This window comes from Tursiops truncatus, chromosome 13 (genome assembly GCF_011762595.2).
Source record: "Tursiops truncatus isolate mTurTru1 chromosome 13, mTurTru1.mat.Y, whole genome shotgun sequence".
Classification (NCBI taxonomy): domain Eukaryota; kingdom Metazoa; phylum Chordata; class Mammalia; order Artiodactyla; family Delphinidae; genus Tursiops; species Tursiops truncatus.
The window spans coordinates 77,222,884-77,250,649 of NC_047046.1; the positions used below are offsets into that span (position 1 = coordinate 77,222,884).

A 27,766-nucleotide genomic window follows, 5' to 3' on the forward strand; every position below is an offset into this window, starting at 1 on the left:
TATGAGCTGAGAATAAAAAGAGGAGACTGGAGTTGTTGATGCAGTGTTTTTGCGATGTGGCTGTCTGGCAAATGGAACACTTCCATTTTCATCCCCACTTTCTGACTAACTGGAATCTTAGTCAATTAAACACTCTGGTATAATATTTCTTTATAGAAAAAAATGAAAGAGGCTGGCTTAGATTACTCAGAGGTCCCTTCTAGTTAAAAAACAAACAAACAAACAAAAATAAAAAGCCTTTAGTTCTATATTTTGGTGTGTGGAAATCTTTGAAAACTGAGTTTAGCTGAAAAATGTAAAATATAAAACACTATGTGTCTGGGGCAGATGATGAATCCAGGCTGGAATGAGGGTTTAGTCTGGTGCAATTAGGTGGAGACTTCAGAGATAAATCCAGATAATTTTACTATAATGGGCAGAGAATCATTCAGGGTTTTGAACTGAGTACTGACCAACAGAAAATGAAAATGATACTTTAATATTTGGGAAGTGTGGTGCAATTGAATGAGAAGCAAGTAGAAGCAAATAGAACAGTAAGGTTATCAAGTATTATCTGTAAAAACACTCATAAGGTTAATATACAATGATTTATAGCATTTATTTTGCAAATAATAAAGAATTTTGAGTAAATGATGGAGAATACTACCTAAGCAAACAGCATGACACAGTTTAGAAAATCATGAGCTGTAGGGTATCACAGAGGATCTTCTTCAAGAACTGGGCTCCCGCCCACTCAAGTAAGCCCCTTTAGTAATATTATATTAATAAATCTTTCTACCTCTTTTCTCTGTCCCCTAAATCTACTTCCCACAATACCAACAACAGGCAAAGATGCTAAGAAAAGTCAACTGACAAAATTGAGCCAAACAGTATTCTCTCTTAGGAATCTGGACTACAAAAAAAGAATGACTTTTGTTGTTAAGTTTTGGATGGTTAAACTGGGAAAAAACATAGTCATTTGCAGAGGGAAGCAAATATTACCTGGATAAAACAGGCCAAATTGAGACTAGATTCAGCATGGTGTCACTCTAAAATTTAAAAAATTACAAATCCAATCCAAAAAGCATAGAAAGGCAATATAACATTTTAATACAGGTGCCTTTGGGGGCCTGACAAAGGAAAGATTTTACTGCATCAAAAAACTAGGGACTTCCTGATAACCACACTTCCGCATTCTCTCCCCAAAGGGCCACTGACCACCACATCCATAGCAAAAATCAGTCCTCTTTCTCCCCTCATCATTTCCAAAATGATTCTGTGCCATATGAGTGCCACTTCATTATGGAAACTTTCCTCTCCAATACCATTCATATGTATAATATTCTAGTTTCTCAAGTCTTCTTCAGACTCTGCTATCCCCCTCCGTTTTGAATAAACACAAGGAAAGCTCTACAAGTTGTCAAATTTGCAAGGAGTGCATGTGTCTTAGTAAGCTGGAGCAGGACATAAGAGGCTGGGCCTTGGGGCAGCCAATGTGGCAAACTCTCATAATATGCTAAATTTGTTTTACCTGACCCTGACCCACTGAGGACAATATGTCTGGATATGAGAGGATATGAGAGGATACAGTAAAGCAGATGCACAGGGAGGAGAGACCATAACGCTTGAGAAGGAGAGAAAAAAGCTCTTTTCATTTATGATTCTCATCCATACTTACTTTCTTCCTTTTCTGAGACCCAGCTACACATCCAGACTTGGGGAAAGTGAGACCCTGGATTTCTCATTTAATCCCCGGCTGTCCTGCCTCGTTATTCACACTTAATCAGAAAGTTACTCACAATAAAAAAACACACACACAAAAAAACCCCTCAGGCCAACTTCCTCTACATGGAAACCGTCTAAAAGTGCATCTTTCAAAAATGCAGAGGTGCAAGTAATTCACGAGCTAGAGCAGTTATTCTCCAAATTAAAATAAACTATTAGTTGTACTTAAATCAAAGGGGAAATAAAATTAAAACTAAGAGGAACAGAAGGAGGGAATAACTATGTCATATAAATAATTTCTCATAAGCTTTAGTACCTACATTTCAAAGCAAATATACTTTTTATATAAATCATGTAATTATGAGACAGCCTGACTGAAAAAATCAATATAAATAGTGAGGCAATAGCTACTCATTATTTTTACATCCTTTCCTAATATGATACTTGAAAAATTCAAGAAATTTTATCTTAAATGTTTGTTTCTTTTATCATTAGGAAACTAGAAAATGTCATTATATTGCTTATATATTGTTTATATTCTTAATTAAAATTATAATCTTCACAGAAAAATACTTGCTGTAAAACTACCATATTTATCATCATAGTATCCTATTTTTAATCCTTTATTAATATTTAAAGTTATCTTGTTTGTCTATTTTCTATATCCTCTCACCTGCTTGACAGTTTTGCTTCCTTATTCATTGCTTTTCTCCATACCTAGAACAGTTTCTGAAACATATTATAGACTCAATATCCAAACAGTCCTAAAAAGATAATATAAAAAACAGTCATTGTGTGTTTCTGCTGTTATACAATATAAGGATACACTATAGCTTATGACATATTCTTGCAAAAATGTTTAAGATCTAATCAGAGATTTAGATTTAATTTCCAATTTACAGCAGATACAGAACATTTAGACACAAGTTAAATACAATGTGGAAGCCATAAATAAACATAGAGTAAGAGACATCCATAAGACAAATGCCTGGAATCCCCCCAAATTCAAAGTTTTGGGTATAGTGAGGAAAAGGGGTGAGCAAGTTGAAAAGGCAGATGTGCTGTCTGTAGATCAGAGGTTGTTTTACCCTGTGCCAGCCTATTCCTGGAGTGGACTCTTAAGGAGGGGCTGTACGCCAGCTCAGGCTGAGGGTGCGTAAGGTTCAGGGACCTGAGTAAAGGAGAGAAGCTTAAACAAAGTTACTTAGCAAGCATTTGTTCCAATTGATCAGTGAGGACCAACTAGTTCAGTGAATCATTTATGAGGCAAAAAAATGGGAATTTGGAGGGTCTGTGTCTGGCTTTGTCATAGAAAAGCATGAGGACATCTGTGAGTCTAAGTTATGTGGGCAAGGGTGGTTCTTTGTAGTAAGCCATTTCCTGGGACAAAGGGTGTGTGTGGGGTGTGTGTGGGGTGTTCTTTAACCATTGTTGTTTCCCAGAATCACAGGGCTCAGACAAAATTCATCCTTGTCATGCCTCACATGGCCTTTATGGGACTGGCCAAATGATGTAGAACCAAGACAGAGAGAAAAAAATTTTAAGTGGAACAAAGAGAACAGAGAGAAGGAGACAAAAACACACACATGTTAGACATTGTGCTGAGGCTCCCATGTGGTGGTGTAAGACATGTCCACAGGTTCTTGGATATTTCTTCCTTCAACAGGGCGCTGGACTTAAGGACTTGTGGTCAATAGAATAAAGCAGAAGTGATGGTGTACAACCTCAAAGACTAGATCATAAAAATGCTGTACGGTTTCTGGCTTGTTCTGTTGTTTCTCTCTTGGATCAGTCATTTTGGGCAAATGCAGCTCTCAGAGCCGCACGTGGAAAGGCAAACAAGGCTCCCTGACAATAACCAGTGAGGAAATAATGTCTCCAGCCAACAGCCATATGGGTGAGCGATCTTAGATCCTCCATCCTCATCAAGTCTCCAGATGGCTGCAGTTTTGGGCGACATTTTAAACACAATCTTACGAGACCCTGAGTAGAAAGTACCCAGTTAAGCTGCTCCTTAATTTCTGACCTCTGAACCTGTGAGATAATAAATGTTTAAACTGCTAAATGTGAAGTAATTTATTACTCTGCAATAGTTAACTAATCCAAGTCCTTTGGGAAAACACTAGTTTGATTTTCTGCACTGGATTTGCTAATCTTATCCCCCAAACTGTAATATAATGTTTCTGAAATCAAGAATGTTGACTTCTTTTATATTTTCCAGAGCATCTGCAATTCCAGCAGTCTTGTATAAAAGTGTTCAAAAAATTCTTCCTTATTGCATGCATATTAGGAGAGCCAGGGCCAAAATCAAAAGTGAAGAGAGGAGCAGAAACACAAAGTAAAAGGAATAGACAGAAACAAGACAGAAATAGAAAAAAATAAATATGCACAAGAAAATGTGGGGAAACGTTCAAAGTCAATAAAATGTGTAGCTTTGATTGTAACAAACTCAGTTCACACTATTTTTGTTATAATCTGAGGCTTTTTGCATTTCACTTTGTATCACTTAATTCTTTTTCACTTGCCTCAACTTCAACAATAAAAATTTAAAGATCCAATGATTGGTCTCAGATACAAGTAAAGTAGTAGGTGAAATATTTATATTCACAACTGAAAGCTGTGTTCTTTTAACTTACTGTTTAGAATTGACATATAATTTTTTTAAAAACAGTAATTGCCTCTGACTCTTAATGTTGTTTTTTTTTCTAGTGAACAAATCATAATTACAAGATCATCATTGATAATAATCAATAAATTGGTGGCATTTTATAAAAATAGAGGAGCAATAACTTTGCAAGTGTTTCCTGGGCAGTGTTTGCACTGGAGACCAGCATTCTGTTTGGGAACTGATTCACTTTACTTGCTTTTACGGAGCGGTAGGAACGACTCCAGTGCAGGGTCAGGTCGGGGATTTTTAGGGTAAGAATGGAGGTGTTGAATACCCTTGCTTGCTTGAATATATATGTAACTTCAAATTTCTTTTATTTCCACAAAACTTACAATTAATTCTTTGGTATCTCCCTGTTGTCATTTCTTCATAAGACCTTATGCAAAGAGGTTAATAGGAAAATTGTGTTTTCTGAAATGATTAGGTTAGCAGCATAGATAGAATAGAAATAAGTGCTACCTCTGTTCCAAATAGAGCAGTCTTAACAAAATTTCTGAAGATGTTAAAGACAAATAATTCAAGCACGCTCTGAGGACTCAAACAAGAAAATAAATATAAGCAGAGAAAGGTCATTAGGTAATTTCTAACCATCTCAACTTGTTTCAACTGTATCTATTTTGGCGCCTTAATATAGGAAATCTTTACTATGATAGGACACTGTGAAATGTGTAGTGCGAGGACTAAACCGAAGGAAAGGTGTCCAGTGAGTTACTTTAGAGTTAACAGTGTGGGACAGGTAATTTCCCACGTACCCTCCAGTTGTTTTCCTAGAACGAACATAAATGTTAACTTGTATGTTCACCTAATTAACATTTTGTGTGTGTACTTTGTGGAAGGTGAAGTGGTAAACACAAAAAAACAAGACAAAAAAATTGTTTTGTGTCTCGTTTTCTGCATTTAGATAAGATTTTCCCATAGAAATGACCATATGTTTGTCTCCTAATAGAGCTTCATGCTCTTCCTTGCTTTCTGTCTCCAAGGAAAGATCCAGCATTTTATTTGGCCAGAGTTCTACAGAGTGGATTGAACTGATTGAACGGGAAGAGTTGCTTTTGGTTTGCAGTTCCCTGGGACTCCATTCCAAGCTCTCCTCCTCATGAGTTTTGAAGTCAGTTAGTCAGAGAACCAGGTCTAGCTTCAAAAATCTGCCCTAGTTGGAAGGCATGTGAAACATGGGACTTTGGACTTTGTGAAGGGCGCTGGGGAACATCCTGTGTGCATGATCTTCCATAGTTTATTATGGAAGTTCATTTCCAAATTCACTTTCTGTTTTTGTTTTTTGGGGTTTTTTTTTTTTTGCGGTACTTGGGCCTCTCACTGTTGTGGCCTCTCCCGTTGTGGAGCACAGGCTCCAGACGCACAGGCTCAGCGGCCATGGCTCACGGGCCCAGCCGCTCCACGGCATGTGGGATCTTCCCGGGCCGGGGCACGAACCCGCGTCCCCTGCATCGGCAGGCGGACTCTCAAACACTGCGCCACCAGGGAAGCCCCCCAAGTTCACTTTCTGGACCAGATTTTTCTCACTATCACAGGGTGGTTATATTGAAAAAGGCAAGATTTGGTTCTGATCTTAGAGAATAAGACAGTGTTCAATCTAGACTACGTTTATCCCGCAACCCTAAGCTTAGCCTAAGCATGTTTTTCTCTGTAATGTTTATCCTCAAATTAGAAAATTACCAGCTGAAGTCAGTGCTTCAGTTTGAAACTGATTATAGAACTCTGTGTTAGGTGGGGAAAAATTAAACCCCACAGCTGGTCCATTAATTAATTTCAAATGGTAGCTCTGAGCACATCCTTCCAGAATCTAATGATGCCATTTGAAGACTATTTTCCTTTTCTGCTGTAACCCTGAAACTAAATGCACATTTTTCTTACTGACTAGTTTCATTAACAAGACCAAAAGGTAGCGAAAGCCTGTCTCTCTATGAGAGAAAATCATCTCTGATCAATAGTTGCACTCAGATCCTCACCCTGTAATGTATATCAGAGCTCAGGCTACAAGAAGCTGAGTGACCTGCTGCCATCCACCGCGTGGCCAGGAGCCAGTGAGCCACTTAGTGACACCCTCTCTCCTCACTGCCAACCTTTGAAGGCAATTTTTGCATCTAAACATTGGGAGTTGCTTTTACCTCCCCTACAGGAAAGAGATTTCACTCTGATATTGTTACAAAAGAAATTCAAGAATCCAGCATGTTTACTTGCTAGTCAAACATTGCTATCAAAATGTTTATTCAAAATGACTTGTAGTGTGAATTATTCTACTCCAAGAAGTACAGTGTAATTAAAAATAAAGCTGGAAAGGTAATATTAGAATTCAGTACAATCCAAAATGACCCTATATGATGCTATACTTTGTTTCATTCTTTTTTTTTTTTTTTGCGGTACGCGGGCCTCTCACTGTTGTGGCCTCTCCCATTGCGGAGCACAGGCTCCGGACGCGCAGGCTCAGTGGCCATGGCTTATGGGCCTAGCCGCTCTGCAGCATGTGGGACGTTCCTGGACCGGGGCACGAACCCGTGTCCCCTGCATCGGCAGGCGGACTGTCAACCACTGCGCCACCAGGGAAGCCCTGTTTCATTCTTAATAGTGTATTACACAAAATCAAAAGCAGTATTTGCTCTTGATTGAATGAAAAAGCAAAAGTTTAAATTATGAGATATTTCAAGTGACACTAGCTGCGGACAGGCTAAAGTAGATAAAATGCTAGTAAAATCTCCAGACAGCATTTGGAGGAGAAAAATACAGTATAACCAGTAAAAGAGCATATGTTTTGAATACAAATTAAAATTGTACAGCCACTTCCTCCGCCTCACCAATAATAAAGCAAATGTTCTTGCCTAGCATTACTTAAAACTTGCTTAAATGATCACTTCTAAGTCATCAAATTTATTTACTGTAATAATGGAAACAATTCACCTAGCACCAAAATTTGTTTGTGAAAAATAATCAAATAATTTTCTGTTATTTTCTGTGGAAATCATAAATTTCATGACTATCTATATCCGGTATATTGGTTTTACTTCATACTAGTTTATTTAACAGTTAAAATGTTGTTCATGGTATAAAATGGAAAACTGTATCTGATTCTAAGTAAAAATTACCCACCGTCTCCCGTTGCTCCTTGGTCCCTGCAATGTGAGACTCCACCCCTTGATTCAATGTACAGAGAAAAATGTTTCCTTTCTTCTTCCAAGTTCTGCTTGAAATGTCATTCAACTTTAACTGGCAGGTTCCACAGACAACCAAATTTCTTACCGTTGATTCAAAAAGTTATTCTAATATACAGTGCTTACTGTATGTGGGTATATATGTAATCACCTCTTATGTTTGTAATTTATGAATAATTCAGTGGAAGAATAAGATATATCCTATTTCTCTGAAATGACACAGTGTGAGATTTAAAATAGTTGTGCTCACTAAATAATGTTATAAGGTGATGCAGAGTATTATTCCATAAATCTTACTAGTAAATAATATTTCATTGTATGAATAACCCAAAATATATGGATCTACTGTACTGAAACAGGGTTCAGGGTTTTTTGCTGTGTGTGGGTGCATGTGCATGTGTGTTTTTAGTTATTGACAGCTCTTCCAAAGGCACATTATTTTACATGTCATCTGATGAGCATGTGCGTATTCTGTAGCATGTGTTTACGTGTGTGACCTTTTGCATGTATACATGTTTTATATACATGTATATATATTTGTATGTGTGTGTATATATATATGCCTATATTTAACTGTTTTCTTGTAGTATATGTGCATGGTCAACTTTACTAGACGATGCCTAATTAATTTTTAATGTGGCTGTATCATTTTATCCTCCTATCAAATGTGGATAGTGATCCCACAAGTACCTATTCTTGGAAACACTTGCTATTATCAGATTTTAATATTTTGTTCGTACGGTGAGTGTACATTTTATTTTGCATTTCTTGTTTAACAAGATAGTTGAGAGTGTACTCACATATAATGATTATTTGTTTCCAATTCTATGAAATTATATTTATACCTTTTATTCATTTTTCAGCTGGTTTGTTTGCCCTTTTTTTCTGATTTTAGGAAGTTTTTTTTTTTAAATATATATATATTCTGGATGTAAATAATTTGTTGGTAAAATGGGATGATAGTATTTTTCTTTGTTTATGGATTATGTTTTTATTTTTTTTCTTTTATGGTATTTGTTAATATAAGTTTTTAATTTAAGATTGTTAAATTATTTCCCCTTTTTTACTTCATCTTCTTTAAAACATCCTTTTAAACCTTATTGTAGAAATATCTTCTATTTTGATCTAGAAACATTTCTTTTATCTTTTAAATTTAAATTTCCCAAATTATTTTAGTTGTTATGTGAATTGAAAATGTCAATTCATTTAAACTGTATTAAAAGAATTGTTATACGTGATTTGATTTCTACTATAATATTTGTTTCCGTTTTCCTATTTTTTCGCTACTTCTTTCTTTCCTCATTTTTGGCTGTTTATTTGGATTGAGTTCCCACTCAATATTTCATTATTTTTCCTTAACTAACATGAGAGTTACACATACTATTTTTTTATTATTTTGTAGTTGCCTTTGGAATTTTAATACTCATATTTAGCTTAAAGCATAAATGATATCTTTTCCTTTTTCGCAGACAATACAAGAACCTGAGAATTATTCTACTCCAAACCCCCTTCTCTCCCCTTCCCCGCCCCAATAACACAGAGCTGTTCCCTTTTAATCCTGGATTTTAGTTCTTTCTGCCTTGGATCCTTTACTCACAAAACCTAGATGTTATCGTCATCATTTGCATTCATGCTATGTTTAACATTTACGTTATTTACCATTATTTCATACATTTAATACTTTCTTCTTGGTTCACTGAGACCCAACTTCTAGAATCCTAGATATTGACAAATAAACCCAGGCAGATGCTGATTCCATTGTTGTTTACCCTTACAAACTTTTCTGTTGTCATTTCTTTACCTCTTTTTTTTTTTTATAATTTCCAAATGTTTAGCCATGCCTCTTAAGCTCTCATTGTTAATATATTACACAGGTGGAATTTTACTTAACATCTAGTTTACCATTTTGGGAAAAATGGAAATAAAAACAGTTTTTTGAAAAAAAAAAAGGAATGACAAGAAAAGTTTCCAGAGAATTACCTGTTGCATAAGGTACCAATATACATAAATTCTTTGAAAAATTTAGAAGACAAAATAACTTGAAAATTTTAGCAAAAGGTGATATATAAGTTCCCCCAAATATCTGTATGACCCAGTGAGATGGAAATTATGAATGGAAGAGATAGTGTATACAACTGGGCATCATTAACAGACAGAGGAATGTCTGTAACGATGGCATGTTAGGGAAGGTAGAAAGACATGGGTTTATGAAATGAAAATAACTCTTTATATATTTGAAGTCCTGTCATGTTGAAGTAAGTTCATCAGTAAACAGCGTTTCCTCTAAGTTGATTGGTATTTTTTTTTTTTTTTTTTTTTTTGCTGTACTTGGGCCTCTCACTGTTGTGGCCTCTCCCGTTGCGGAGCACAAGCTCCGGACGCGCAGGCTCAGCGGCTATGGCTCACGGGCCCAGCCGCTCCGCGGCATGTGGGATCTTCCCGGACCGGGGCACGAACCCATGTCCCCCGCATCGGCAGGCGGACTCTCAACCACTGCACCACCAGGGAAGCCCCGATTGGTATTTTTTTTTGACTGGACTGTCATAACTTTCATGGAGTTCTTTACCTGACAATGACTATTGATATCATGGTTAAAGGATGGGATTTTTAAAAGCCCACTCATATACATTCAGAAGGAAATAGAGTTGAAAGTTAAATGTTTCTCATGGGAAAAATCATTCTTTTAATTTTCTGCCTACTAAAGTGTTGCCATCGCATGTCATTTTAATAGGCAGTTAACCAGAGGATGGAAATGTTATGATTTATCATGACAGGGTAAATAAAGCAATAAGAGCAAATCTAATTTAAGAATGCATCATTGAGCATGCCTTTTCACTCCTGCTTGATAGCTACCCAAAATGATCCAACGAAACATGAAAGGCAAGATGCATTAAAAGTGAGAGACTGGCTTTGGACACTGAAGGCCTGTTGTGTACTTAGGGGTTCTGCGGCCTCCTCCTAAATCACTGACTTCTGGCTGAGATCTGGGAAAGGCTTCTCATGATCTTCTTAAGCATTTACTTCTTGCTGTTCTTTGAATCAGCTGATTCTTCTAACAGGAACCCTAGATTTGGAATGTATCTCTACTGTTTACTAGCAGGGGGTTACTGGACAAGTTCCCTAAGAAGCCATGCCTCCATTTCTATTTCTATAAAAGGGAAATACAAATCATGTCAAACGAGTAGCGTTTTGGAGCATTGAATGAGATAATACATGCAAAGCATTTATGGCATTGTCTAGTAGTTATAAAAGCTCAGTAAATATCAGTCATATTATTAATATTAGGCTTAATAGTTATATTAAGCTGAAGTGTAAGCTTAAAAAATGCTTTAAATAAGTGCAGTCACTAAATTTAACACCTTGATCTCAAACAGGAAAATAATATGAAAACATGCAGCTTGTCCTCCAGGCTGCCAAGTAACTAGATTTAAGAGTAAGTATTTAAAATTCCATGTTAAACATATGGAACTCTTAATGGCCCCATATATTCAATCTGTCTAGGGTCAGTATTTATTTTAAAAGACCCAGAAGGTGGCTTAAATTTTCATTCTGTTTGCTTTCTCCCACTCTACTCTCATTTGTGTAACAGTCTTCTTTACAAGATTTTCCTGATTAAATTAACCTTAATTTCTGTTTCCAAAGACCAAGAATGAAGCATTATCACAAAGAAACAGCAACAAAACCAAACAGGTTTTCTTTAAGAATTCCACTTGACTTGAAGCTTGAAAAGAAATATAGGGCGAGGAAAGATGAAGGACAGCTGACGTGTGGTGCTTACTGAGCGCCAGGCATTCATTTATACATCAGCTCTGTGAGAAATATTACTAAATTCATTTTTCACAGAAGAAACTGGAGGTTCAGAAGTTGTTCAAGGTCCCGTGGTCAGAACTCGAACCTAAGCTTTGGACTCACATTAACCACTGCTAATTCTAATTACGCTAATAATATTTCTGTTGAGTAGCCTGCATTGCTATTGAACAGAAAACCACAGAAGCCTGTGTAGCCAACTTTAACGAGTTTTGCTATCTGTGAAAGTATTATTTCACAAGATCTCATTTTTCTCCTGCAGTTGTGGTTGAGCAAGTGTTTCGGTTACAAATATATAGCTTACTTTACTTCCAATCTCTTAATGACATAAATGCAGTAAACATTCTGGATTCACTGAATTTATTACCAATCTTTTAATATCTTGACCTTAAAAACTTTATGCTTAATGTGGAATAGGGATTGGGTTTCAAAATAAAGTTTAAAGGACTAGTTCAATTTTTCAAGAAAAGGTGTGAAAATACAAAGTAACTGAAATCACTCATGTTTGTGACACACATTACAGATGATGAGGTCTTCCAAAATGAACAACTCCGAAAAGAAACCGAGAGCAAATGCCATCCACTATGGTATGTTTGGTGGTGTCACATCCTCCAATGTAGGCGGTACTTAGGTGTTAATGAGGTGCATTTCACTATTTACGTCTTACATTGTAATGACACCTACACCCTGGTGACCTGGCAGACTGGGTTGTCCATTCTCTGCACAGGACTTGGCACAGGAGAGACTATTTGTCCGTCTTTCCAAAACGAATGAATGCGTAGCTGACAAACGAAGGAATTTCGGAATCGTGTGGCCATGAGCAGATATATTTTGCTTTACTTTTCTCTGCTTTGCAAAGTTTTTACCCCCAAGCTTCTGTGATTTTTATATAGTAATAATAATAATCTTTATTTTAAAGAGTCAGTTTGCTTAGAGAAGTGAGGGTGTAGGGTGAATGTCACTGAAGAGATTACGCACATTTATTCCCCAAAGTTTCAAACCCACTAAAGCTGTGATGCTTGGTAGTTCAGTTAGCTAAGTTTCAACCCCAAATCTCATTAGCATTCCATACCAGAGACGTAGCATGAAGGAGGCCTTCCCTTTTCTAACAGAAACATGAAAAGGTAGGGAGACGGAAAGAACCGTAAGAAGGAAAACACTTCGTTATGAGGAGAAACATCCTCGGTTACAGTTCTTGTTCCTTACAAGAAGAATTTAGGCATAATTATGAAAACATCGAAAAGTGTGTATTTTAAGACTGTTTTCACTCTGTAGGCCATTGACGAGGAGTGTGAGGTTTATCCTGAAAAGATTTTAAAAGTTACTCAATCAACAACACAAGGTCACATATAGTGAAACATCTTCTGCCTTTGTAAACTTCTAGGGGTGTTTTGTAACATTACTTTTCATTTATCTTCTCTGGATTGACTGGTCCCTCTCCCATTATTAAAGAATATCAAGGTCAAACATTTTGCCACTGCCTTTGATGAATCTCTCTTATACTCCAGAAATTCAACAGATTTCTCTGTGTGTGCCTATAGACTGTTGTCTGTGTGTGTGTGTGCTCCTTAAAGTGAAAAAACAAAAATATTAATATTTATTTATATATTTAATTTGATATTTTTATCACTAACGTTGACAATTAAATACTTAAATCTTTGTGATGAGCGAATGAAAGAAAATTCTGCCTCCCTTGATAAAAGGGACAGTGAATTCAGATTCTGGAAAATTTTATGTTTTTTAAACGTATCTCTGAGATTAAATGTCCAACTTCTGTAAAATGGAAGATTAAGTAAATTGGTTAAAGTCACACAACTAGGAAGTGGCAGAGCTCTGTTTCCAACTGAGGCAGTAGAATTCCAATGCCCATTCCCTTTACCATGATATGATGCTAAAGTTGCAGATTTTTTGTGAAGATTAAATTAGACAATGTCTATAAAATAATGTTACCTATTTTTTAAAAGTAAATAATTGATAATAAATTTTATGTCATTACAGTTACATTAAAAATAACTCCTGACATGCTAGAAGGAAATGTTTAAGGAATACAGCAAAAAGATTGGCCTAACCAGGGGACACAGGATGCATAAGAGGATGTTAAAGGTAGTAAGTTAAAGTTGAAAATGCCATTGGGCCAGATAGTGAGGCTTTTAAATGCCAAGTTTAGTAGCTTTTACTTTTTAGATGCAACCTAGAGGGATATCTAACGTATTTCGTTAAGATGCAACATGATGAGTTCTATACTTTAAGAAAGAAACTAAAAATAGAACTACCATATGATCCAGCAATTCCACTCCTGGGTATATATCTAAAACAAAACAAAACAAAATCACTAATCCAAAAAGATACATGAACCCCAATGTTCATAGCCGCATTATTAACAATAGTTAAGATGTGGAAGCAACCCAAGTGTCCATCAACACATTAATGGATGAAAGAAGAAGTGGTATTACCCTCCCATAAAAAAGAATGAAATTCTGCCATTTGCAACTGTGAATGGACCTAGAGAGTATGCTTAGTAAAATAGGTCAGATGGAGAAAGACAAATACTGTATGTTATCACTTATATGTGGAATCTAAAAAATAAAACCATCGAATGTATATAGCAGAAACAGGCTCACAGATATGGAAAACAAACTAGTGGATACCAATGGAGACAGGGAAGGGGGAGCGACAAGATGGGGGTATGGGATTAAAAGGTATAAAATAGATAAGCAACAAGGATATATGGTACAGAACAGGGAATTATAACTATTATTTTATAAGAACTTTAAATGGAGTATAAACTGTAAAAATACTGAATCACTGTTCTGTACACCTGAAACTAATATAATGTAAATCAACTATAAAAAATGTTGATTTTATAAAAAATCAACTTTTTTATAAAAAAAAGAAAGTTGTAGAAACAAGATACAACATGGTTGGGGAGGGTAGGCAGGAGGAGGTGGCAGGGTAGCCCATTACTTTGCCATTGTATTGACACTAGTTGAAGTAGGGTGTGTTTACATGGTTAGTGGCAGTGGAAATGATAAACAGAGGGTGAATAAAAGTGTATATGAGTGGAACAATGTATAATGAATCAAGAATATAGAAGCAGGGTTAAAATTAATTGAGTGCCTTTTCTATTCCAGATTTTGCTAGAATTCTACATTCTGTCAAGTCATACCAGAGTTTAGGATATATTTATGAGATTCATTTACTTCCCATTGTACAGTTGAGAAAACAAACTCTCAAAAAGTTAAATAGGCCTACATCATGCAACACATACAAACCAGAAATAGGAGTGACATGTAGATGTTTGTCTTCAAAACTTGAGTTACTCCTATCACCCCAAGTACCCCGTGTCATACAATATTGGAGAAAACAAATGTAAAATGAATAAAAAATCTCAAATTTGTTTACCAGGCATGATGGTGGCAATTCTAAGCAAAGTAGGTGATGTAGGAATTGGGGGTGTGTATTTTGATGAGACAGTGATAATACAGAGATGACAGCAGGAATTAGAAAATTCCACTGCATACAGCATATAACTGTAGCTACGTGATATGATGCCATTAATCATTATTATGTCTAAGTCCAAAACTTAAGGCGATTTCACATATCACTATGTGTAGTAGACCTTTGACAAAAAAAAATATTGTGATGTGCTTTACCTTGATCCAGTAACATAACTCTCTCCTTCCAAAATATAGCATTGTCCACTTTGAAGAACTTAAGGAACAATTAATCCTTTTATTGCCATCACCAAATCTGTAAGAGACTATGTATATAAATACTGCCAGTTTTCATCAAACCAAATTACTAATTTCTGTGATTTTAGGAAACTATGGATCATCTTTGACAAGGAGAATGATGTAAAAAATAAGAACATGAAGAATGCAAGATTTAACGTAAGTTTCCTGACATGGAATGAGAATTGAATCACTATAATCCTTGGGTTCCAACTTTTCTCTCTTGTTTTTAGCTTCTTGCATCACATGGTATCAGCGTTTGCTCACATGGTGGGATTATCATGTCTGATTTTCAAGAAGTACAGTCACTAACTTACCATTGGTATTCCTACAAAGCATGGTCTCTAGGTACTGCATGATAGTTAGGGTCATGAGAATTGTTCATGGATCTAGAGAACCTAAGGCCTAAATTGCTAAGTCAGACTTAGACTTATATGCATGATCTACTGTGAGAATCAGTGAAACCTAGAATTGGCATTTACCTTCCTCACCACAATGCAAGAACATTTCCTAAAGTTTCCTGATCAGTTGTCATCAACCTGTTTTTAATCACCTGTAGATCCCTGATGTTTTCAGCCAATGGAGGAGGCCACTTAGATAAGATATGGGCTGAACTTCAAAATTCATTCCCTTTCTCTCTGAATGTCTTCTTTCTTTGGTGTTATGTCACATGTATTTCCTTAAAGTTCTTATAAATTCTATATTCTTGATGTCTTGGAGTGATTGAACACATACACACACTAAATTTATTTAAAAATTTGATAGCCCTACTATCAGCCAGATTTGAAGCTAGTTATAAGTCAATTATTAACATAATAAAATATGCAAAATTGGACAACATTTATATGGAAAACCAATGCACTGAAATAATCCTGTAACCCAAAGATTTAAATTCTATCCAATGTTGCCATTAGGGATAAACCATTTTATTTTTCAGAGTTTTACTCTTCTTTTCAGTGTGATGTGAAAAGCAAAATAGTAATACTCATTTCCACGGCTGTCGCTAATAGTCATACGAGTTTATGTAAGCAAATGTGCTAAAAATATTATAACATTTTCCTTATTGTTAATATTATTTTTATACTTTGCCTCTTTCTATATAAGTTTGAAGTGGCTTATGAAAATATACTAATAACACATAGAAATGTAAATCATATTTAGACATTCAAAACAAAGAATGATAAAAGTCAGGAGGATAAAGCCAAGATGAATGCATTATTACTATTAATAAAAGCATAGAAAGAAATAAATGAGGGGTAATTTGAGTTCTTCAATTTTTTTTTTAATGAAAGCTTATTTATTTATTTATTTATTTTTGGCTGTGTTGGGTCTTCGTTTCTGTGCGAGGGCTTTCTCTAGTTGCGGCAAGCGGGGGGCCACTCTTCATCGCGGTGCGCGGGCCTCTCACTGTCGCGGCCTCTCTCGTTGCGGAGCACAAGCTCCAGATGCGCAGGCTCAGTAGTTGTGGCTCACGGGCCTAGTTGCTCCACGGCATGTGGGATCTTCCCAGACCAGGGCTTGAACCCATGTCGCCTGCATTGGCAGGCAGATTCTCAACCACTGCGCCACCAGGGAAGCCCAAGTTCTTCCATTTTAAAAGCATTTTACTTGCCTTATTTTGTTATAGCTCTATTTTGTACACCCCTAGGATTGTGCAGTCTGTAACAAAGGCTGGTTAATGCATCAAGTAGCAGCATTATTTTTTTTCCATTTTTCCTTTATGTTGATGAAGGACAGTTATTTTTTTAGTAGAAGACAAAATCAAGGTCATTCTAATTTCTAATAGCTTAGGATTTAATATCATGAAAATTGAACAAATAAAACTATGGACATTGCATTGGTTAAACCACGTACTATTTTATTAATATATGATGTCAATTGAATGCCCACTTCCAGAAATGTAACAACTGCAAGGGATGTAGGTGAGAACCCGTAACAGATGTTTGCAAGATTTTTTTCCCCTACTTAGAACATAATAAACATATGGAATGGCCTATCAGGCACAATTGCTGAGGCAAAACACAAGGATCATTCAAGAAACAATTAGATTCTGTTCTAAAGAAATGGAATACTTTAAAGGATGAGTCCTGATGGGCCTATCGTCCTGATGAGCAAATAGCGCTACCTAAACCCTTTATGATCTTATCTCCATTTGAATGTAAATATCACTGCGATGTAATCATATCTAGAGTTGGGAGTCCTGTGGAGAGTTTCCTTCTCTGCAAGAAAGGCAAGTGTGTTGACAGTATTCCACATCTATGTTGTAAAATGCCCACATGTGGTAACTTTGTTTTCATTCTCTTTGATATTAAATGAAAGGAAGATGTCTCTCATCATCGTAACATCTTCATTTTTTGTGTAATGTTTAGTGGGGCTAACAGTGATTTTTTTAAAAGAGGAAAATTTTAGGAGTATTTCAAGGCACATACTCCGAACTGCATTAGGACGTGAATTAGGGAAACTTATTAGGGAATCAATAAAAATTATGAATGTACAAGAAACAATTCAACATAATAGCATATGTAAAATCTAAGAGAAGAAATCTTTGGAAATCAATGCCATCTTTAAAGTGGTTTGCCCTCAGAAAGCTAGCTCTGATGTAGCGTGACTGAACATGGCCCTGAGAAAATTTTATCTTATTACTTTTGAGAACAATAGTCTATCCTTATTGGGAAAGGCAGTCTTTTGACACCCTAGGTGGCTGCCAAGGAATGGGCTTTCGGCCTGGAACACTTCCCTACCTAGAGATAAAGAGCCCTTGTAGTCTGAGCTGGGCTTTCCGCCTAGTGTAGAAATGGCTTTCTCTGTTCTGGACCCAAGCTGTGCTCTCATATTTGTCTTCAGTGCTTGCTTCATATGGCACCTGGCCAATCCCAGTACTACATCTGTTCTGTGCATGGCAGGAACTAGGTCCTTTGCCTGCAGCATAAGAGGGGTGCAGGCAGACCATCACCCTGAGAACATTGCTGGGGGAGATCCACTGGCCTTGGGGGACTGACCCTCACTATTGAAGGTGACCCTGCTCTGTCTCTTCTCTGTGTGAGTAAAGCATTTTTTCATCCAAAGCTTGTGTAAGTCTTGCCTTTCTTGGTCATCCCAAACCATGCAGTGGGTTGACATCTTGGATCAACTGTTCCTGGTGACAGGCATTGTTATATTCTTTGCTATCCTCCATGAGGTGGGACTCTTCCCCTGGAGGTGGAAACGGGTGTTACTTGCTTGAGTTCCACAATACTAAAATTAAACACACTTTTCTTCCTTTTTTTGTCCCAATGCACTTTTTTTAGAAACCTATAATATTTTTACACCATCCTAGAGAATAGAAGGTATTCAATCTATATTCCATATCTCTCGATTAGGTGTAACGACTTGATTGAATAATTCTGTGTAGTATATATTATAAAAATGAATAACTTTGTGTTTTCCAAAAATAAAGATAATAATTGAATGTGTTTTTCAGACTACATATAGTACTAACATCCTAAGATTCAGCTATGCTCTCCAGGAGCTGTTAATTATTCCTTCTCTTTTCCTGGTAGGGATTAATTTATCTATTAATGTAAGATCAATACGTATGATTGATGTATTGTTTTAGACAGCCATAATAGATACATCTTGAGAAAAATATTCAGTAATCAAACAAAAGATATTTGCTCTTCAATAAATCATGAAGACAAGTCAAAGTTATTTTAATAAATATCATTTTTATATTATCATTCACATGATAAATGGTGACCCTCAAAATAGTAATAATTTGTAATATATTCTGAATTCTTCATTTTGTTGCTTACTGAAGTTACCAAACAGACCAAAATAGGGACATTGGAAAAGCATGAATTGTATTTCCCAAGTGATCTTAAATTGACCAACTTAGTACTTGTGCTTAATATTTAAGAAGAAATTTTAGTTTTAGCTTACTCAATAAAAATTGTTAGTGACTGTGTGTGTCTCCCTACTAGAACTTACCTTCTTGAGAGAAGGGGCTATATGACCTAATCAACTCTGTATCCCTGATATATAACAGGTTATCACAAAATGCTTATGGACTAGAAATTAATTGTTAACACAGATTTGCTTAATTTATTGATGTATCCTTCTGAAGCATGCACTTTTATCTTATTAAGCTTACACAAATTAGATGCTAAGTGTAGAACGGCAAATTTTAGGACTGTCCTTGAACATTTGCTTCTCACAATTTAAATCTACTTTGGCGCAATGAAATATGGCCCATAGGGCTTTCTAGTTCCAGTGCACACAAACTCATCCACTGGCTGCCCTTTAACTACTAATTGCTGTGCATTATTCACATTCATTTATGTGAATTTTTGGCTTACTCTCAACAATTAAAACACACACACACACACACACACACACACACAAACATAGAGTAAAGCATGCAGTATATTTTTCCAAGATTAAATCTTCAAAGCCAGGCTTCCCTGGTAGTGCAGTGGTTAAGAATCCGCCTGCCAATGCAGGGGACATGGATTCAAGCCCTGGTCCTGGAAGATCCCACATGCCACGGAGCAACTAAGCCCGTGAGCCACAACTACTGAGCCTGCATGCCTAGAGCCCGTGCTCTGCAGCAAGAGAAGCCACCGCAATGAGAAGCCCGCACACCGCGACGAAGAGTAGCCCCCGGTCACTGCAGCTAGAGAAAGCCCACGCACAGCAGTGAAGACCCAACGCAGCCAAAAATAATAAATAAATAAATTTTAAAAACACAATGTAAAATTGAAGCCAAGAGATTTATTTTTTAAAAAACTCTTCAAAGCCTTGTATGAGATATATCTATAGGATATTGGATTGGTATATGTATCCTGACTGATCTCAAACATAATTTCTATTTTACAGGTGAAAATGTTATGCAACTTGATTGCTTATTTAAGTAGATTTAATAAAGATATACTGTGTCCCTAATAGTCACAGAAATTTGGGTCACCTGCTAGTAATTGTACAATTAGGTTAAAACAATTTTTTTCTCTCTTAGTAAGTTTGGGACTTTATTTTTATTAATAGTTACAATGTGCTTCTTAAATTGTAGTATTATAAGACAAGCTCTTGTCATGTAATTAATTTTTTGTAATCTAGTGGTAAATTTACTAAGTGTCTTGACACTTACCCTTCATAGAACTAAAAGATTATTCTACATTAGTTTTCTTAATATGCTGAAACAGGGTATTTACTTCCAAATATGAGATATTGCCATGAAAATTACCGAGATTAAACTGAACAGATCATATGAGTACATTTTAAAATATGGTTTCCCACTGAAAGGTTTAAAGAAGATTTTATTTTTAATAAAGTATAGTTTAAATTAAAATTTTAAATTAATACATTTACAAACATAAAATTGTAATGAAGTCTCTATGCTTATAGTGCTTATGCAACTTTAAAACCAGTCCACAGGTACATTAAGTATAAGCAAAATAAAAATACCAAACCAATCAAAATAAGGTTTGCAGTATTAATGTGATCTGATAGATGTATTTTGGGGTGGGGCTATAATTCAGTTACCATGTACAATACAAGGTGATTCTGCCAGCAGTGACCAAGGTGAGATAATGATTCATCTAAATCTGGACATCCATCCTATTTGTATGCCACCATTTGCCATTGCCTTTCTCCATTGCTACCTATATGTAATATACTGTGAGATCACTTAGCCATCACTTGATCCAAAGACCTGTCAATATTAAATTTGCTTCTATTCTTGTATCCTAGATAATCCATGAGATAATGAGAACAATTTTATTGATGTGATATTAAACCAAGTTGAAAATTCCATCACTGAAATCTTGTGGTGGTTCTCAGAAATAGGACATCCAACCAAGTGATAAAAGTTTTATTTATGTAACGAGAATATCATCACTCTTTCCACTGTGGACCCTTCATGTCTGGCCCTAACAGGAAACTACCACATCGCTCTCACTTCTCCTCCCATTCATCCTTAAAGAAGGCTTAGTTATTTATTGGTCTGTTCATCTGTTGGTTTATTTATATAGTATGTATCTATTTATTTATTTATATTAATCATTGAGAGAAATTCTTCAATCTTTCTTTAGGTTCCTAGCGTAATTGCAATCATGAATCATTTTTGAGAAACCAACGACCCAAAGAGCTGCAGGTAATGCTCCCCCCATCCTTGATCCCTACGGGTAGACATACAGATTCTGAGTCAATAAACATCCTGAAATGGGAAAAGAGAAAAGTTCATCTCTCAGAAGAAAAAAATTGGTTATTCTCTCAAACACAGTATGAAATCTTGCAAAGAAATACCCTATGTACCTTAGCTAGAGAAAAAGAAGTTAAATACTTAAGAACTCTGAAATTTCTTGCATTGACATGCTTTTAGGTATCTAATATCTACCTACAGGATATATGCCTTCTCAAGACTTTTCATTGTTTTTAGTGTAGATATTTAAAGTTTAGCATGCGTACAAAAAAAGTGCAAAAATTATGGGTACATCTCAATTAATTTTTACAGAGTGAGCACATTCATGTACCTAGTATTCAGATCAAATCACAAAAAATACAAGTGCCCAGGAACTCTCTCCCCACTACACTAACCAAAGATGCCTCCTGCTAATTAAACCAGAGGTTAAAGACTATTCATTCCCTTCTGACAGCATAAATTAGTTTTGCCTGCTTTCATACTTGATATAAATGAATCATACAGTATTCATTCTGTGTCTGCTTTCTTTTACTCTAAAGTGTACCTGTGAAATTTATTATCTTGGTGTACAGTTTATTCTCATTGTTGTCTGGTATCTGATTATTTATTTGGTTTATTTGTTTATTTATTGCCTTATCACACTAGGGTATCTAAGTAATGATGTTTTTCTTGTTATTAGTAATGTGTGTTTTCTTTCTTTTAGTGATTAGTCTTGCTAGGGGGTTATCAATTTTATTAATATTTTCAAACAATCAAGTTTGGCCTAGGTCAATGTTCTCTGTTGTGTTTGTGTTTTCTATTTCACTAATATCTGTTCTTTTTATTTATTCCTCTTTTCTAATTTCTGTTAACTTGATATGCTTTTTTAAAATCCAGCTTCTTGAGATAAAGATTCAATCATGAATCATTATAAAAGCCTCCAAATTTATCAGGCATTTTCAGGTCTTCATATATACAGATATGTGTTTATATGTATTACATGCTTTATATTTCTCTCTAAACAATTTAGAATTTCATGAACTTTGATATGTCATAACCACACTATAATTCTGATTTCTGTGGTGATTTCTTCTTTTATCCATGAGTTATTCAGTAGTATGCAGTGTACTTTCCAAATAATTGGGAATTTCCTAGATATCTTTTATTATGGATCTAGGAAAAGTACTCTGAACTATATCAATGTTTTGAGATTTATTGAGACTTCCTCTATAGCTTAGCAAATAAATGGTCAAATTTTTTAATGTTACAGGTGCACTTAGAAGAAAATATATTCTGGCTTTGTTGTGTGCAGTGTTCTATATATGTCAATTAGTTCATGTGTGTTAACTGTGCTGTTTATTGCTTCTGTGTTCTTCTTGTGTGTGTTTGTATGTGTGTGGCTGCTATTTCTCTCAGCTCTTTGAGGGGAATGTTAAAATCCCACTATATTTATGGATTTGTCTTTCATTCAGTTCTCAATTTTGCTTTATGTATTTTTAAGATAAATTATGAGGAAACAGAGTAATATTTCTTCATTAGCACCTAAGTTGGCTGATAAAAATACAACAATAACAGCTTTCTTTTGGTTATTGTTTTCATGACAGATCTTATTTCATGCTTTTGTTTTTAACTTTACTGTGCTTCTTGTGAGCCATATATAGATTTTGTTTTTGCTGTTGTTTAATTCAGTTTGACAATGCTAGTCTTATGATTATTTTTAGCCTAGTTATATTTAAAGTAATTCCTGATATATTCAGGTTTATATTACTACTATTTATTTTCTCTTTGACCCTCTAGTTCATGTTTACTTCTCTCCTTTCCTATTCCTTTCATATTAGACATTTTATAGTCTATATTTTCTCTCTAGTATTAATTACACATTATTTTACGAGTCCTTAGTGTTTTTCATGCAGATTAAAATATAAATACTTTATGAATACTTGATTAACTACCCTTGAACAATAATATCCCTTTTATAATTTTCCCAGTAAAGGAAGAACTGTCAAACATTTAACTCCATTTGCTCCCTTTCCTGCATTCATGCTGTTTCAGCCACTTTTGCTCTCCATATATTTGGGTCTTCATAGAAGAGCATTATTGTTGTTTTAAACACACAATATTCACTTTCTTGTAATTCAGGTATGCTGGCTAGAAATTCTCTTTGAATTTCTCTGTAAACTTTTTATTTTACTTTTATTTTTGAAGTATATGTTCGTTGAGTACAGTTGACCCTTGAACAACATGAGTTTGAATGGTATGGGTTCACTTATACCTGGATTTTTTTCAAGAAATACATGCTACAGTACTACATGAACCACAGTCAGTTGAATCCATAGATGTGGAACCACAGGTGTGGAGATCTGACTGTAAAATTATGTGTGGATTTTTGTGTGTGTAGGGGGTCAGGACGCCTAACCCCCGCATTGTTCAAGAGTCAACTGTATATAAATTTAGGTTAGAGATTATTTTCTTCAGCACTTTAAAAATGATAACGTATTGACTTCTGGCTTCTAGGTTTTGTTTTTATTATTATTTTTTGATACTGTGTTGCTTCTCGTAACTAATTTGAGCCCCCTCTCTGGATGACGATTTTAACTCCTTTCCTTTGTTTTTAAGCAGTTTTACTAAGACAGTCCCAAATGTGACTTTCTTTGTGCTGTTTTGGGCTCAATCAGCTTCTTGATCTATAGGTTGATATTTGTTCTGTCTGTTGCTACTTCCCAAACCACTCTAAAATGTAGTGGCTTAAATTAATGACCACATTAGCTCATGGCTGTGTGGGTTGATTGATTACAGCTGGGGATTTCTTTAGTGAGTCTTGCCCGGATTTTCTTATTATGTCATTATCTTCAGATGGTGGCTGGGTATGGAGTCATTTGGATGCTAGAATACTCCAGTCCAGTTGGACTGTCCAAAATGATTTCTTCCCTCATATATGAGGTGACTTGGCGCTTCTCTGTAAAACCATCATTTGCCTATGGTGTCCTGGCCTTCAGGGCCTCTTTCCAGCAGGGTAGCTGGAATTCCTATGTGGTGGGTCAGGGATCCTAAGAACTCAAAAGAAGAAGACACCATTTTAAGGCTCAAGCCTGATGCTGGCACAGTGACCCTATTGTCACATTCTCTTGCTTAAGGAAAGGTACAGTTCTGGTCCATATTTAATAAAGGAGGGCAACACAGGGCATGAATATAATGATGTATAGTTCTTTTGGAGACCAACTCTGGAGACCCCTTTCACAATATCTTTCTTATTTTTTGGAATTTCTCTGCCATTATCTCTTTAAATATCATTTTCTTCCCCTTTCTATTGCAAATTTCCACCTGGAACAGAAATTGTAGGTATGCTACAATTTCCTCTGTGTCTGACATTTCTCTTTTCTGTATTTTCCATCCTCTTTACTTTCTTTTCTTCAGTGTGTTTATCTTCTAATGACATGTATTCAGACCACTAATCCTGTGTTCTGCTGTGTCTAATCCGTTGCTAAATCCGTCTTTCTTAATTTTAAAACTTTTATTTTTTCAGCTCTAGATTTTCATTATATTCCTTTTATGTATTTCCGTATTCTGGTATAATTCATCACGACTTTACCTTCTCAACCTCTTCATTTGTTTTAACAGTTTGATCCTAGTTCTTTTAATGTTTTCTTCTGCTAACTAACTATCTGTAGTACTGTCTCTGGCTCTGTTTCAATCATCTCTTTTGTTCCCTTGGTTTTGGATTTTATGGACTGCTGGCTTGCAGTTTGGGCAATGTATAGTTTTACCTCTGGTTTGCCCTCCCATTGGCCCCAGTCCTCTTGGTGTTTTCAGGTGAGCACTTGGCGTTGTCTCCAAGACGGTTTACTGGATGTTGAACCGAGCAAGCCATTATCTCCTCAACAAGGCTAGACTTGCTCTGTTCTGCTTTACAGAGGCTTTCTGTTGAGCCTTTTCAGCCTCCTCATCCTCCATGCAACTTTAGAGAGGGACTCTATATATTTAGGAGCCATCATGTTTCCATTTCCTCTTCCCAGTCCCATGGGACCACCAAAAGCTCTGTTAATTTTTCTCCTCTCAGCAGCAGACCACTCTGGGGGCACAGCTAACATTTTCAGCCTATCAGCAAACCCCCTCAGGGAAAACACTTCTGTGAAAGCTCAGTTTTCAGAAGGTCTTTTCTCTCTGGAATATTGCCATCTCTAATTATCCTGGTTTCAGTACTTCTCTGATACCTTGGACATGATCTTTCTATTTTATCCAAATTTTCTAGTTGTTTATGGTGGAAGCATTGCTCTGCTCCATTTAACTCCTCTTTACCAAAATATTTAGGTGTCACACTCTTGACTGCCCGCCTGCCCCATTCCTCAAGGGTCTGTGTAATTCCCTCTACTCTTGGACAAGCTTATTACACAGAATAAGAGTGTTTGATAGGCTCAGTCTCCCACCAGACTGTATGCCTTTAGAATAAACACTATATTATTCATCTGTGTTTTCTTGGTATGTAGCACTTGGTATCTGAGAAATGAATGAGAGTATTTTCTTTCTTTAATATACTGCTGAGTCAAATGGATTTTGGGTAACATATTTGAGGTTATAAGCTAAATATCTTAGAGGCCAAAATTCCCATAATTATATATGACATCCCCATGTTGATGATCTTGGGATAAGTTCATTGTAGAGAAATCAGATAATAATACAATCATCAACACATGTTGCTCACTGTTACTTCAGTTGTCTTTTAGCAGCAACTTTTAACCATAACCTCCTCAAAATTGAAGAAGCAATTTTTTTCCTCTGGATTCCACAATAAGTCAAGTGTTGTCACTTGACATCTCATCACTGATAACTCTTAACAAAAACATGGCACCTGAGTGGTAGGGAAGAAAATATCCTAAAGAACAAGGTAGACTATGAATTAAAGATTATTTGTTTCGTTCATTTTATATATATGGTTTAATGATTTACCAAAGGAATAAATAATACATTTTGTTTAAGTAAAATGTTGTTGTTGACATATGTATTATTTTAATTTTTAACTATTTTTCCATTCCACAATATAGAAACTTTACAATGGAAAAGAAACATAATAGTTATATAAGTACAAGTAAAACCACATGAAAATCACAAAGTTGAAAAACTACATGAATTATTAATCCTGACCCTTGTAGAAAATTAATAGTTTAAAAATAATTTTTGAACGTAACTCTGAATGAATATGATAAAATGATAATACATATTATTCAGTGTAGTTTTAGAATGAACTTTTGGGGGCTCTTCAAAAACAGAAATACCATGCATTTTCAGTTGTTCAAATAAATATTCAAAATTTCATTCATAGTTGAAAACAACAGGCAAAATTAGATGAATATCAAAGAGTTTTTCTATTCTTGGGATCATGATAAAATGTTTCTACCTGGATGAAGTAAAACAGAGATGAATTTTGCTGCTCATGGACGATAGGGCTCGTCTAGCTATGGCCATGTTTTCTGAGGCCCCTCTGTGTGGTTAATTTACACTTATGAATGTAATATTACACTAAACATAATGTAGATTGTGATTTTACAGATTATTATTTTCATTCTAAGGGACACTTTAAAATATTGATTTAATTTTCTATTATAGTGGCTTTTAGATTATCTAGATTCTCTGTTTACCATTTTATTTTGCATAGCACTACTGGGCTAATATTAGATACATATTTCATATAGCATCCCATACTTTTAATGTTAAAACACTGTAGAAAGAAAAAACTCCCACTGCTTTTTCATCTTTACTTCCTTCTTGAGTAATTTCAAAGTGATTAATATGTAAACATATATGGAATTTATCTTATGTATTTTGATTCATCTGTTCATAACTGTTATGACAATACATTCAAAGAAACGGTGTGACAGAGAACGTATTTGAGGAAAATAACACAAGAAAATAAAGCAAAGGGTATTTGTGACAAATATGACAGCGCTAACTTTCAAAGGAAAATGAAAGTAGGGGATCTGTCCTTGAAACTGGCATTATGACCTTTTATTTTATAACCATTTACTCCATGTTAAATGAGAATATGGCATATTTCCTCTCAGGTTAAGGGAAAATAACAGCTTTAGACATTATCTTTGACCCTCCAACTACAGAGGGGCTATGAATAATGATGAAGCAAGGAGTAGAGAGCATTTTAAAATAGCTACTATGTCTCAAAAGGTGCATTCAACTATCAGTGCCAAGAATAACTTCCTGTAAGTGAAATATTTAGCATAGGTCGTTTTCAAAAATGGATACTTGAAAAAAACTATAATATAAAATCGTAGGGCTAAAAGGGATGTTGTAACTTGTTAGACCAAGTACCAATTTTGCAGAAAAGAAATTGAGGCCTGGAGATATTAAGTGATTTTTCCCAGCCATTTTAATACAGAGCGTGATGCGATACACTAGGCTGTGTCTCTCTGTCTCACCACCGTATTGAGGTGACATGTAACTGCATTATGTTATGCACTTTCATTTCTAATAACACCTAGAAATAGATTAAGTGCCATATTATCATTCTGTCTAAAGTATGTGTGAG

The 27,766-nt window shown here is 35.6% G+C and overlaps 1 pseudogene; it reads left to right on the forward strand.

The window, feature by feature from the left end:
• The window catches only part of LOC101334140 (tyrosine--tRNA ligase, mitochondrial pseudogene), a 307,010-nt pseudogene that overhangs the window by 238,768 nt on the left and 40,476 nt on the right, over positions 1 to 27,766 (forward strand).